This window comes from Miscanthus floridulus, chromosome 16, assembly GCF_019320115.1.
Source record: "Miscanthus floridulus cultivar M001 chromosome 16, ASM1932011v1, whole genome shotgun sequence".
Lineage (NCBI taxonomy): Eukaryota > Viridiplantae > Streptophyta > Magnoliopsida > Poales > Poaceae > Miscanthus > Miscanthus floridulus.
Window position 1 is genome coordinate 39,691,209 of NC_089595.1, and position 13,982 is coordinate 39,705,190.

The window sequence follows — 13,982 nt, forward strand, 5'->3', positions numbered from 1 at the left end:
AAATCCAGGTAACGCCTACTTAGGCCCCGTTTGGTAGGGCTCACACCGGTTCCAGCTTCTCTGACGCATTCACTATTCATGCACTATTTACAGAAGCTGTTTTTCTCTCTCTTCTCTCCTTCTCTCACAGAGCCAGTGGGGCCATATATATGTCTTGCCCTTTATGCTCTCCTGTCATATGCCCTGTTCTTATTTTAGACACCGTTTTTCTTCAACTCATCTGTCATTTCGGCATTTGTTTCACACGAATAGAAACAAGAAAACGACATGCTGTTTTCCTTTCAACGATGAGCGGCATGATGTACATTCCATTAGTTTTCTTAGTATGCGTCGAGTGTAGCTGCTGCATCTTGTTTCACTTGCCAAGCCAAGCGTCCATTTAGACAACCAACACTTCATCACAGATTCACAATACGCAAAAACTTCCTGAGCTTTATATAATAATATGTACCACAAAAGAATATATCACTAACGGACCCAAGGATGAAACGAAAACAGTGGTTTCTTTAGGGAGGTGTATCCCCTTTGCCAGAAGATATAATGTCATTAGAACAAACAATGTTTCACCTTAATAGCACACCATCCAAACATAAAGAGGAAAACCAAATAAATTCCAATAACAAATTACAATACCATGGGATGTGAACGCATACTATGTCCATCCCTATTTATTTTTCAAACATGAATAGCAAAAATACGTTTGATAATAAGAAATTACCCACTCGAAACCAACACAGCATGTGTCAGTGACTTATTAAGTGCTCTCTGGGCAGCACCGATATCTTGCCATTTTCAAGAAGTGATGACATGATCAACAATTACTTTCAGTCCATGGCCATTATTCTTCAGATCATCGACAAAGAACTTGGTTGTTTCGTCTGCTTGGTCATTAACTCTGAGATGCACCTCTTTGAGATTTTCCAGGGTGTCAATGCCGAACAAACCTTCGAAAGCGCCAAACCTCATATCAATCATCTCCAGTGATGGCATTGCATTGTCGCTGAAACCTAGCTTTGGCACAAGAGGGGCAAAGAAGCGGAGCAGTTTAAGACTTGGGAATCCACCAGGGACAAATATCTTCCCATCGGACTGTTCTTTGTTCTTCTCGAGGATCTCCTGTGTGTCCTCATCCAGATTCACTGCATTCAGAGAAAAGGTAAGAGAAAACAATGATGGCAGGGCGCAGATGAGCTCCAAAGTGTCAGTCCGGAGAACTGTTAATGATAGGGTTAACTTGTTCAGCATATGTAGTTTACTCATCCACTGTGGGGGCCTTTCTAACTTTCCAGACAGCTCAAGGGAGATGAGGTATCTTGGAGGTGCAGACATGGTGTCCAAGGAGTTGATAAAATCAGAACCTTCATCGTTTATTGCCAGAGTTTGCAATCCACAGCTGCCAAGGTACTCAATAGAGGACCGTAGCTCTTTGAATGTGTCACCATCCTTCATTATGCTGAGCTTATAGATGGCAAACTTCCTTAATCCGGTCAACTGATGAAGGCCTGCTACGGCTGTTGATTCGCCAATGATCTCAATCCCTGAGAGTACACGGAGTGCTTTCATTCCATCCTTACTTTTTTCCGGTGCCAACATACTTTTCCTTTCCGGTGCCAACATACTTTTCCTTTCCGGTGCCAACATTCATCGTTTATTGCCAGAGTTTGCAATCCACAGCTGCCAAGGTACTCAATAGAGGACCGTAGCTCTTTGAATGTGTCACCATCCTTCATTATGCTGAGCTTATAGATGGCAAACTTCCTTAATCCGGTCAACTGATGAAGGCCTGCTACGGCTGTTGATTCGCCAATGATCTCAATCCTGAGAGTACACGGAGTGCTTTCATTCCATCCTTACTTTTCCTTTCCGGTGCCAACATACTTTTCCTTTCCGGTGCCAACATACTTTTCCTTGGGTCCTTACTTTTGTCTTGAGGCAACCTCAACCCCTTCCTTGGGTTTTATTTCCACCAAGTATGCTACTGATTCGTTTTAGCTGGCCTACAGCCTTTGGAAGCTCCCCAACATTTGTCTCCCTTATGTCAAGAGTTTCCAAATACTCAAGCTTCTCAATCCTTGAGGGAATCTTGGCAAGCTCTGTCCGTCGAAGGCCCAAGTACTTCAGGACAAGCATATTACATATGTCATTCAGATGTTTCTCTTTCAACCCCTTCCAGCCCTCTAGATCAAGCACTTGTATTATTGCATTATTGAATGAATGGAATGGCAGTTGGTTCAGGCTCCCAAAAATGGTCAATGATCGAACCTGAGATAAGTTCATACCTTTTGTTGAATTTCCATACTTGGAACCACTGCTCTGCATTGAAAGTCGACGGACTTTATTGCTAGGTGCTGGCATCATCCAGTGGCTACCTACTACAGTAATAAAGTTCTCTTCACTCGACTTGGCCACGATATATTCAAGGACCATGTCATGAACTTGAAAGGTTTTTACTTTCCCATTGCTGCTGTGCTCCACAGGACGTATTATCTTTCTTCTTGTGAGCTGATTAAAATATGTCTCTGCAACTTCCTCCTCTGTCAACCCTTACTTCTCACTAACAAAACCTTCAGCTATCCATCGCCGGGTCAAACGTTTCCTGCTAATTTTCCAACCCTTTGGAAATATGCTCAAGTACAACGAACAGGTCTTGAGATCTGCAGGCAAATCATTGTAGCAACAGTCAAGTATCCTTCTAACCCCGTCTAAAGTAAGAGAAGTCACAGGTTCTGGAAATAATGATTTGCAGACTTTTTGCCAATCATCACTGTGTTTGCTTGGGTTGCAGGCAACTAGGCCAGCCATGGTGACTGGCCAAAGGCAAGCCCCCACATATTTTCCAAATCTCTTCAGGGACATGGTTGTGAACTATCTCATTATTTTTGCTGCTTTTGGATTCAGAAACATGAAGGGCGGGCCTGGTGCAAGCGGTAGAGTCTTACCGCCTGTGACCGGAAGGTCCCGGGTTCGAGTCGCGGTCTCCTCGCATTGCACAGGCGAGGGTAAGGCTTGCCACTAACCCCTTTCCCCAGACCCCACATAAAGCGGGAGCTCCCTGCACTAAGTACGCCCTTTTTGGATTAGAAACACCTTGAACGAATAATCTCTTGGACTCATCATCGTGAGAAAATCAACTGTATGCAGAAGGTCAATTTTATCATTTGGGGAGCACGTAGCACAAACAGCTTGAAACCTTGAAGTCACTATTATTCTACTGCCTCTGTTATTCTCTGCTGGCAAACAAATTCTGATGCTCTCCCATGTCTTTGCAGACCATATGTCATCAATTAAGAGGAGATACCTGGGAAGAAATAAAATACAAAACACATATGAGGAAAATAGGCACACTTATTGGTTATGGCATTAGGATAATATTTTTTTAGTGATGCTCCTGTTAGATAATCTACTGTTTTCTTGTGTGAACACACAGCAAGGGAAGCCGGCGCTGAAAAGGCCCCTGCTGTGGTACTGTAGCCGCTGTAGAGGCAGGCTCCGAACGGCTCACCTGCCGCATTGTAGCCACATGCAGGGACATGTGCAAAAGGTAGTCCTGCTGTGTTATCTAGTTACTGTTGCAGCATGTACGCTGTACTAGGACTAGATGGATAGAGTTTTATATATAGTTTGCCACTGCAACTCAATAAAGAGAGTTCAGTTCTGCCTCTCCTATACTGGGCCCCAGCTAACGCTGGTGCTTGTACTGTGTGTATACTCTGTTCTCCCTCTTCTTCTACCTCGAGCCATAGTGTGTGTGGTCGGACAGCCTCGGTCGTGCTCGGCCGTGGTCGGCAAGACTGGTGAGTGGTCGACTCACCTGAGTCGGTGATCCTGTGGGCTAACAAGTGGTATCAGAGCCGTACGAACGCTGCTGCCGGACTAACCGCTGGCAATGACGAACGGTTCGGAGATGGACAACAGCAGTGGCACTGCTGTGGCTGCCTAGCCATGACCGGAGGTCGTTGTTCGCACGGTGCGGGAGGTCAGCGGCACCAGTTGGTCGACGCTGACTCACACCAACTATGGAGAGTGGTCGGTGACCATGAAGGTCAAGCTCAGAGTCCGACGACTCTGGAATGCTGTTGACAAGGGCACCGACAATGAGGAAGATGATATGTCAGCATTGGAGGCTATCCTCGCTGCTGTACCGGCGGAGTACAGGGAGCCGTTGGGGGCGAAGAGCTCGGCTAAGGAGGCGTGGGAGGCTATTACGGCGATGCGCGTCGGTTCCGACCACGCAAAAAAGGCGACGGCCTAGCTTCTGAATCAGGAGTACGCCAACCTCAAGTTCAAGGATGGTGAAACGATAGATGATTTCTCCCTCTGCCTGCAGACGCTCATCAGCAAGCTGAAGAGCCATGGCGTCACCATCGACGAAGAGGAGGCGGTCTCCAAGTACCTCCACTCTATGCCGACAACGTACATCCAGATCGCTCTCTCCATAGAGACGATGCTGGACTTGTCCACCCTCACCATTGAGGATGTGACAGGCCATCTGCGGGCTGTGGACGAGCGCCTGGAGCAGGCGACAACAACGAAGGACAGCGACAAACTGCTGCTGATAGAGGAGTGGGCTGCTCGGAGGAACTCCGGGAAGGTAGCCTCCTCCAGTCGCGGTGGCGATGGCAAGCGCCGTGGCAAGGCTTCTTCAGAGAAGAAGAAGCAGGTCGACCCCAATGCCTGCCGGCGCTGTGGGAAGATAGACCATTGGGCACGGGAGTGCCCAAATCGCAAGCAAGAGAAGAAGGCTGAGGTTCATCTGGCGTAAGCTGATGATGATGATGAGGCCACTATCTTGATGGCGACGTTCTGTGCACTGCACAACGTCGAGGCCGAGGAGAAGGAAGAGGCGGCGATGGTGGAAGGACCTGGGAAGGCCATAAAGGCTGTCAACCTCGACGAACCATGCGCCCAAGTCCACCTCAGACGTGTGGGCGCCGACCAGGAGCAGCGGTGGTATCTGGACTCTGGTGCCAGCAACCACATGATGGGCTCCAAGGCATCCTTCTCCGAGCTCGACGATGATGTTACCGGTACGGTGAAGTTTGGTGACGGCTCAAGGGTGGCTATCCAAGGGCGCGACACCATCATCTTCATGTGCCAGAACGGGGAGCACCACGCGCTAACGGATGTATATTACATCCCGCAGCTGTGTTCCAGCATTATCATCATTGGTTAGCTGGATGAGCGTGGTAGCGAGGTGCTGATCAAGGACGGAGTCCTTAGGGTCAAGGACCAGGAGCAGCGACTTCTTGCCAAGGTAAAGAGGTCTCTGAACCAGTTGTACCAGCTCGACCTGAAGGTAGAGCAGCCGTTGTGCCTGGCGGCAAGACACACCGAGGAACCGTGGATGTGGCATGCCCGGTTCGGACATCTCAGCTTCGACGTGCTTGGTCGGCTGGAGAAGATGGTCTGAGGGCTACCCCACATCAAGCACGGAGGTGAGCTGTGTGACAGCTGCCTGGCCAGGAAGCAGAGGAGGCTACCATTCCCAAAGGCGGCCAAGTATCACGCGAAGGACGCTCTTGAGCTCATCCACGGCGACCTTTGCGGGCCGATCACGCCAGCTACAAACGGTGGTCGGCGTTACTTCCTCCTGCTCATGGATGATTGTAGTCGCTACATGTGGCTGCAACTCCTTACGAGCAAGGATGAAGCGGCGGTGGCGATCAAGAAGTTCAAGATGCGCGCAGAGGCCGAGAGCAGCAAGAAGCTCCACGTGCTGAGGACTGATTGCGGCGGCGAATTCACTTTGGTGGAGTTCGCTATGTACTGCATGGATCAGGGTGTGGTGCGACACCATACCACACCGTACTCGCCACAACAGAATGGTGTGGTGGAGAGACGGAGCCAGACGGTGGTCGGCATGGCTCGATCTATGATGAAGGCCAAAGGCATACCGACAAGGTTCTGGGGTGAGGCGGTGACCACGGCGGTGTTCATCCTCAACCGCGCTCCGACCAAGGCCCTGACGGGCAAGACACCATTCGAAGCTTGGTATGGGCGCAAGCCGAGCGTGTCCTTCCTCCAAACATTTGGCTACATCGGCCATGTCAGGAAGACAAAGCCGATCCTCACCAAGCTGGAGGACAGGAGCACACCCATGGTGTTCCTAGGCTATGCGGAGGGTACCAAGGCATACTGGCTCTACGACCCACGCGGAGACAAGGTGCTTGTCTCGCACGACGTCGTGGTCAACGAAAAGGTGGCTTGGGACTGGAGCAGTCCGAGCACGGGGGAAGCTGGCGGCTTCACCAGCACCTTCGTCGTCGAGCACCTGGTCATCCACGGTGGTGGAGACGCTGGGGAAGAGGTGCTGAGCACTCCAGTGGCAGAGCCAAGCACTCCTGGAGCGGTGCCGAGCACTTCGGGAGGGATGCCGAGCACTTAGGGAGGAGTGCCAAGAACTCCTGGAGGGATGCCGAGCACGCCAGGAGTGGTGCCAAGAGGTTCTACAGTGGTGGCGACCACTCCAGGATGGGTGCCGAGCACTCCCGTGGTGGAGCCAAGAGGTCTTGTAGTGGTGCCAACCACTCCAAGACCGAGGCTGAGCACTCCTACAGTTGTGCCGAGCACTGTAGGAGTAGTGACGAGCTGTCCAGAAGTAGTGCCGAGCACTACAACTAGGGTGCCGAGCACTCTAGGTACTGTGCCGAGCACTTCGGCAGAACAGGGAACTCCATCAACACTGATTGAGTTCGCCTCAGCTCCTGGTGACATCACTGATTTCGTGGATGCCTTCCACAAAGGTGAGGAGGTGTGGTTCCATAGGCTAGATGACATCATCAGCGGCATAGGACCCTCAGGACTGGCTGGTCGGCTGCTCAATGACCAAGAGCTACTGCTCGTCAATGCAGAGGAACCACCCACGTTCACGCTGGCCGAGCATGACGGAAACTGGCGACGGGCGATGCTGGAGGAGATGAAGGCGATCGAGGAAAATGAGACATGGTAGCTCGTCGATCCATCTCTAGGATGTCGTCCGATCAGCCTGAAGTGGGTGTAAAAGGTCAAGCGAGATGAGCTCGGTGCCATTGTCAAGCGCAAGGCGCGCCTCATCGCCCGAGGCTTTGCTCAGCATGAGGGCATCGACTTCGTGGGAGTCTTTGCGCCAGTAGCGCGCATGGAGTCGGTCCGTTTGCTACTAGCCTTGGCAGCAGCAAAGGACTGGCGCGTCCATCACTTGGACGTTAAATCAGCCTTCCTCAACAGTGAGCTTGTGGAGACGGTCTTCGTCAGGCAACCTCCAAGTTTCACCATCAAAGGAGAGGAGCACAGGGTGCTACAACTGCGCAAGGCGCTCTACAGGCTACGGCAGGCCCCATGAGCATGGAATGCCAAGCTTGACGCCATGCTGGGTGAGCTTGGGTTTTAGCGGTGCGCAACCGAGCACATGCTCTACACGTGGCGATGGGGGAAGGAGGAGCTCATCATCGGTGTGTATGTGGATGACTTGATCGTCACCGGCACGCGCACGGAAGACATCAATGGATTCAAGCGCGAGATGGCGGCTTGTTTTTTAATGAGCGATCTCAGCGCACTCTACTACTACCTTAGCATCAAGGTGAGACAAGGGAAGGAGGAACTCACGCTCGGTCAGAGAGCGTATGCCTCCAAGCTGTTGGAGCAAAGTGGCATGGCTGAGTGCAAGCCATGCATGACTCCGATGGAGGAGCGGCTAAAGCTGACGAAGGCCAGCACCGCGGCGAAGGTGGATGCAACACTCTACCGGAGCATCGCCGGTGGTCTACGCTATCTAGTCCACACGAGGCCGGATATTGCGTTCGCCGTGGGCTATGTCAGTTGCTTCATGGAGGATCCCAGAGAGGATCACTGGGCTACGGTGAAGCGGCTACTGTGCTACGTCAAGGGGATGGTGGATCTAGGGATCATCTTTCCCAAGACCGGTGGGAGTAGGCTGTAGCTCATTGTGTTCAGCGATGCAGACATGGTGGGGGACATCGACGGATGACGGAGCACCTCTGGCATGCTCGTCTTCCTCGAGTCAGCCCTAATTTCATGGCTGTTGCTGAAACAGAAGGTGGTGACGCTATCTACGTGCGAGGCAGAGTATGTAGCGATGGCCACAGCAGCATGCCAAGTTGTGTGGCTACGCCGGCTGCTGGGTGAGCTGACCGGCGTGGAAGCTCACCCACCAGCACTGATGGCAGACAACCAGCCCGCCATCACGCTCACAAAGAATCCGGTTCTACATGACCGGAGCAAACACATCAACGTAAAGTTCCACTTCCTCAGGGACTGTGTCGATGGAGGGCAGATCGTCATCGAGTTCGTCGAAACTGGTCGGCAACTCGCGAACGTCCTCACCAAGCTGCTTGGACTTCTTCGACTCACAGAGCTGAAGGAGATGATCAGCATGGAGGGGGTACAAGGGATAGCAGTAGGATTAGGGGAAGATTATTGGATAATCTACTGCTTCCTTGTGTGAACACATAGTAAGGGAAGGCGGCGCCAAAAAGGCCCCTTGCTATGGTACTGTAGCCGCTGTAGAGGCAGGCGCTGAATGGCTCACCTACCGCACTGTAGCCACATGCAGGGATAGGCGGAGAAGTCAGTCCTGCCGTGTTATCTAGTTACTGTTGCAACATGTGCGCTGTACTAGGACTAGATGGATAGAGTTGTATATATAGTTTGCCACTACAACTCAACAAAGAGAGTTCAGTTCTGTCATCTCCTATACAGGGCTCCAGCCAACGCTGGTGCTTGTACTATGTGTGTATACTCTGTTCTCCCTCTTCTTCTACCTCGAGCCATAGTGTGTATGGTCGGACAGCCTCGGTCATGCTCGGCCATGGTCAGCAAGACTGGTAAGTGGTCGACTCACCTGAGCCGGTGATCCTATGGGCTAACAGCTCCTACCATGTGTTTTACATCTTGATAAAAAAGAATGACGGTTTGAACCTTTTCAAATTTGTAACAAAATCAATGTTTATGTAATTGAATTGGGATTAAGCAACCCAAATTCTAAAACTTTATAATTCAAAAACATGAAAAAATCCTATTGCAATTTGGATTTCAGCCTTGTTTATCAAAGCTCCAGCTTTGGATTTCTAGGAACTAGGCATTTTTTGTTCCAAAAATCTATAGAGCTCATGTTATGGAAACACCTGAGTTGTTTGGTTGAAGTGTTTTCTTTCTATACTGGACAAATAAAATAAAGTGTTAACGTATTTGATTTTGTCACACCAACTTCAGATATGATGTGAAAGTCAGACATGTAGTTGTGCCAAATGGGGCTGTAATTTGTTGTATTTTATTAATTGCTAGATTGAATTTGAATCAAATTATAGTTCGAACCCCATTTTGAATTACTGAAGTCCGAAGTCCAATTTCCACAATCAAAATCCTTATCGGTCCAATACCTTTTGAAAGGTCCTTGTTTCGTTTTGGTAATTGAGTGACAACCCTAGGTAGACTAATTGTGTTTATGTGAGATATACAGGTGATTAGTCCATAGGTACATGTGTGTGAGCAACATATGCCATGGAGGTGGAAATGGCTCGGAGATGTTGCAAAGCTCACACATGTGATGATGAAGGAGCTTATTGCATATGAGACATGACATGGATTCATGTGACTAAGGTGGAGAAGATCAAGACAAGACTTGGCTTGACGGAATAGTTACAAGCGTGAAGGGCAAGTTAGAGGCTTTGAAGCGATGGACCACGTGGCGGTGAAGCTTGAGCAAGACTTGGCGCCGATGGATGAAGGCAACGGTGAAAAGCAAGTGAGATCAAGATCGATGAACCAACAAGGTCACGTGATGATATGAAGTGGATCATATCATTTGTTGATCAAGGTTGGTGCATGTGTTGCATCAACAATGGAGGAGATGGAATGGAATGCACAAGGCAAAGGTATAACCTAGGACATTTCATTTCACTGGTCATAGGTGTGTAGAGAAGTTTATGACTGGGTTTAGGATAGATGGCCGTACTATCAAGAGGGGCAGACTTGTTTGCATATCGGCCATCTAGTGCCACTCAAGTGATCTAACTTTGCATCGTTGCTAGGATCAAGTGGCATGGCAAGTTGAGTTGCTAACTCCTTAAAAATATTTGTGAAAAGCTAACACACGTGCACAAGGTGTTGCACACTTGGTGGTGTTGGCACATTTGCAAAGGAGAAGAAGTTGGAGTTGAAACGGATCAACTCGGTGAAAAAAGGAGGCGAAAGGAGGTCACTGTGAGTGACCGGACGCTGGCCTCAACAGGACCGGTGCGTCCGGTCAGTGGCAGCAGTTGGGCGCGGTATCGGTCAAGTGACCGAATGCTGCATAGTAAAAGTGACCGGACGTGCAGGGCCTGCGTCCGGTCACAGGTGACGTACGATGACGTAGGTGGCGCTGGAGTTGGCGCGTGGGCGTAGAGCTGATTGGACGCTGGTCCACGTCCGGTCGTGCAGGAGCGGATGCGTTCGGTCGCTGTTGAGCGGCTCTAGGAGCTCTTTGGACTCGACCGGACGCTGCCCCTCCTGTGTCCGATCACTTTGAACAGTGCGTCCGGTCGCAATTTAACACGTGGCATGAAGAGGACTAGCTGTTGAGATCACATGGCCTGGCTTGAACGCGGGCGCCACGTGGACGGCCAGGAGTGACCGAACGCCGGCGGGGTGCATCCAATCAGTGTGACCTGCATGTCCGGTAGTGTCGATTTTCACCCAGTGAAGGGGTAATGGCTATTTTAGCACATGGGGCTATAAATAGAAGTGTTGGTCGGCCTTTTTCCATGAGAGGAGTAGAGCTGAGCATAGTAGTGCCTTGGTGGCTTGTGTGGTGGTGCTTGGGAGCCTTCTAACTCACTCTTGCTTGATAGTGTTCATCCGATTGAGTGAGTGATTCTAGTGTGATTGCATCATGAGGTTGCATCGAGTGGCATTAGGTGGTTGTCTTGCAAGCCAGTGGTGCTTGTTACTCTTGGAGGTTGCCACCTCCTAGATGGCTTGGTGGTGGTCTCCGTTGAAGCACGCAAAGAAGATTATGCGGTGCTCCGGAGAAGTGATTGTGAGGGGGATTGTGCTCACCCCACTGGAGCCACGAAGGGCAACTCTAGTAGAGCGAGACGCGAAGGGTGACAAGTGGTCCGGCCGGGTCAAGTGCTAGAGCTTGTGTTAAGCACTCCACGTGGGAGAGTGTGACTTGCGGGTCACCGCTAGCAAGAGGACTGGCAGCAACCTTGGAGCTTGTATCAACGGGGACTAGCGTGTTGGCAAGCACGTGAACCTCAGGATAAAAATCACCGTGTCATCCTTGTCTTCCCGTTGGTTTGCATCCTTGTTACACAAGCTTGTATTTACTTCATTTATATTATGCTTGTGTAGTTGCTCTTGTAATTAGTTAGCTTGTGTAGCTTGCTAGTTACCTTCTTGCTAGTGTAGCATAGAAGTAGCTCCCTTGCGTGACTAATTCGGTTTAAGTAACCTTGTTAGTCACATTGCTTAGTTTGTGTAGCTAAGTAATTTGCGCTCTACAATTTAGCTTGTGTAGCTTTGTTATTGAGCATTGCTAGTGAGCTTAGGTGGCTTTGTGCTTTTGCTTGCTAGCATGTGTAGGAGCTCCCCCGTTGGTTGAAGTACTAGTGGCACAGGTTTGTGTGACCTTGCTTCTAAAATTAATTAGGTGAGCTCTAGCTAGCCCGGCACCTTTGTTGCCTAATTAGGATCTTTATAAGGTGCTTGTGAACTTAGATAGAGGGGTATAGTTTTGGCAAGACCGATAGTTTTAATTCCGTATTTGTTTTGGTAAGCCAGCGCGATTAATTTTAGAAAGGATTATTCACCCCCCTCTAGTCCGCCATCTCGACCCTACACCTTTTTTAATACAACTGAACAATCTAGTCCCTGATGCATCTTTCATTTTTTATCTTCTAATTTCCATTCACTTTCTTAGCCCCACCAAGTCTAGAAGGCATCCATTTCACCTCCTTTCATTAGAACATGAGTCCAACTTACCTTCTCGAACTACAAAACCGAAGATTGACACACCTATTAAATTATTTATTTTTCCAGCCTATGGGGTTTTGAGGGCAATTTTATCCTATATGGTGCCACATTAATGATCCTAGTAGGCAAGCTTGGTTTATCTTCTGTTTCCTCTCTTGTATTCCTTCATAGTTTGGTCTCTATTGTGTCCATGCTAGGCCACGACAGTACTCCATGACATCAAGAACGAGCCACCGCTACAGAGGCCCTAGTATCCACTATGCCTCTAATATTGTGAACCACCAATTTTGACGACACTTATAAGAAGCTGAGGTGGTGCTACCAAGATACATTTCTAGAGTTTCTTTAGACTGTGAATGACATATACCTTGTCATAAAATAAATCAAATGGATGCCATCTAGATTAGATGGATGCTCATCCAAACTAGGGTTGAAGTAAGCAGCAATAAAATTTGTCATCCATTTGTACACAGACTAATTGCTTTTTCTCTCGGTTTCTATATTGCACGAGCCAGTTCACACAACTAGTATTGTTGTGTGCTTAGCTAGCTGCTCTTGGATGTCGATGGCGCCTGCCAAGAAAGCAATTGAGTAGGTCTATATGCCCTTCAGCCCATCAAGTAAGGATTTGAGTGACTAGAGTGCATGGGTCACTACAAAGTGGGAGTGTGGGAAGCATAGTGGCAGCAACAAGGTTTATGAATTTCCACCAAAATTAGCAAAAATGCTTCTATCGCAAGGACATGGTAAAAATCCATACCATTCATTTAGTCTTGTCCGTTTTAATCTTTTTTTCCCAACAAAGTCCACATAGATAAAGGTATTCCCATCTATATAAGCCTAAGGGCAAAAGCCTAGTAAAGGGAAGTTTCACTCCTCTCTCCTTAGCCACAACATGCACTCCTCCTAGTTTTGCTATATGTGTTGGATTGTCAGCTGGATCGCAACCCCCGCAATCCTACCAGTGGTTGGCCTAGATCGCTTTGTTGTGGGAGGTCAATTGTCATCGTTGAACCTTTGCCCATATCACCAGTCATCAGACATTGATGGCATGAGAGGAAGAGTGTGTGTGGGAGGACTTGATGTGGTAGGTGCAGATGCAGATGGTTTGGGTAGTGACATTTCCATTATTGATGGCAACACTAGAGGCACAACCAACAAGAATGAAGGCAGTGGAATGGCAACTAGTACTCTTTTATCCCTAGTCTTCCTTTTGGGACCATTTCCAACAATGATGGATGAAGGACAAGTGGAACGAGGTGGTTGGAAAAAAGAGATGTTACCAGCATCGGGTGTCATGTGGATGGAGGCGCTAGAGTCCATGATCCAGTTGGTGATGGCAGGAGAGGTCAGGTTCATGGTGCTCAAGGAGTTGGCCAGTAGAGGTTGTTGATCCTAGGAGCCTATCTAGGGAGACTGGGGGTGCGCCTATTATACCTGCTGCTATAGGCGTGATGGTTACAGGCATCATGGGAGGAAATCCTAGTGATAGAGAGACACCATAGGGGATTAGGGGTTGGGCGTGCACCATGAAAGCCTGCTAGGAAGCACGGTACCCAAAGCGCCCATCCTGAGGCGTTGGAGGAGGACCGCAGAGCTACTGCTGGTCGCTAGTGGGCCCCACAGTGAAGGAGCCCACCCAAGGAGTTCTGAAGGAGGGCCGATGAGAGCCACCTTTGCTGTTGTCGCTGCCCTTGCTGCTATTCCCACATCGTTGACGCTTGTTGCCGCTGGTGTCGCCAGACTAGCACAGACATTGTTGTGGTTGGGGCTGGTGGCAAAAGCGTTGTTGGAGCACAAGGCGTGGAGGAGGTGGCACCTAGGAGATGTTGGTGGTGGTTACCTTCTACTGTGTAGTAAGGAGAGCCGTCAATGGCTGAGGGGAGGGGGGGGTCCAGAGTGAGCTCCTCGAGAGTGAGGTCATTGCGAACCTCGCTGAAATCCGGGAATGGAAGGGTGTGCTTTAGAAGGGCCTTCATGTGGTCATATGTGGCGTTGAGTCCATGAAGGACATTAAGGATGATAGT

General features: G+C 49.5%; 1 pseudogene; it reads right to left on the bottom strand.

The window, feature by feature from the left end:
• Positions 1 to 792: 792 nt before the first annotated feature.
• LOC136510599 (disease resistance protein Pik-2-like) lies at positions 793 to 4,470 on the bottom strand (annotated as a pseudogene).
• Between the last annotated feature and the right edge of the window lie 9,512 nt (positions 4,471 to 13,982).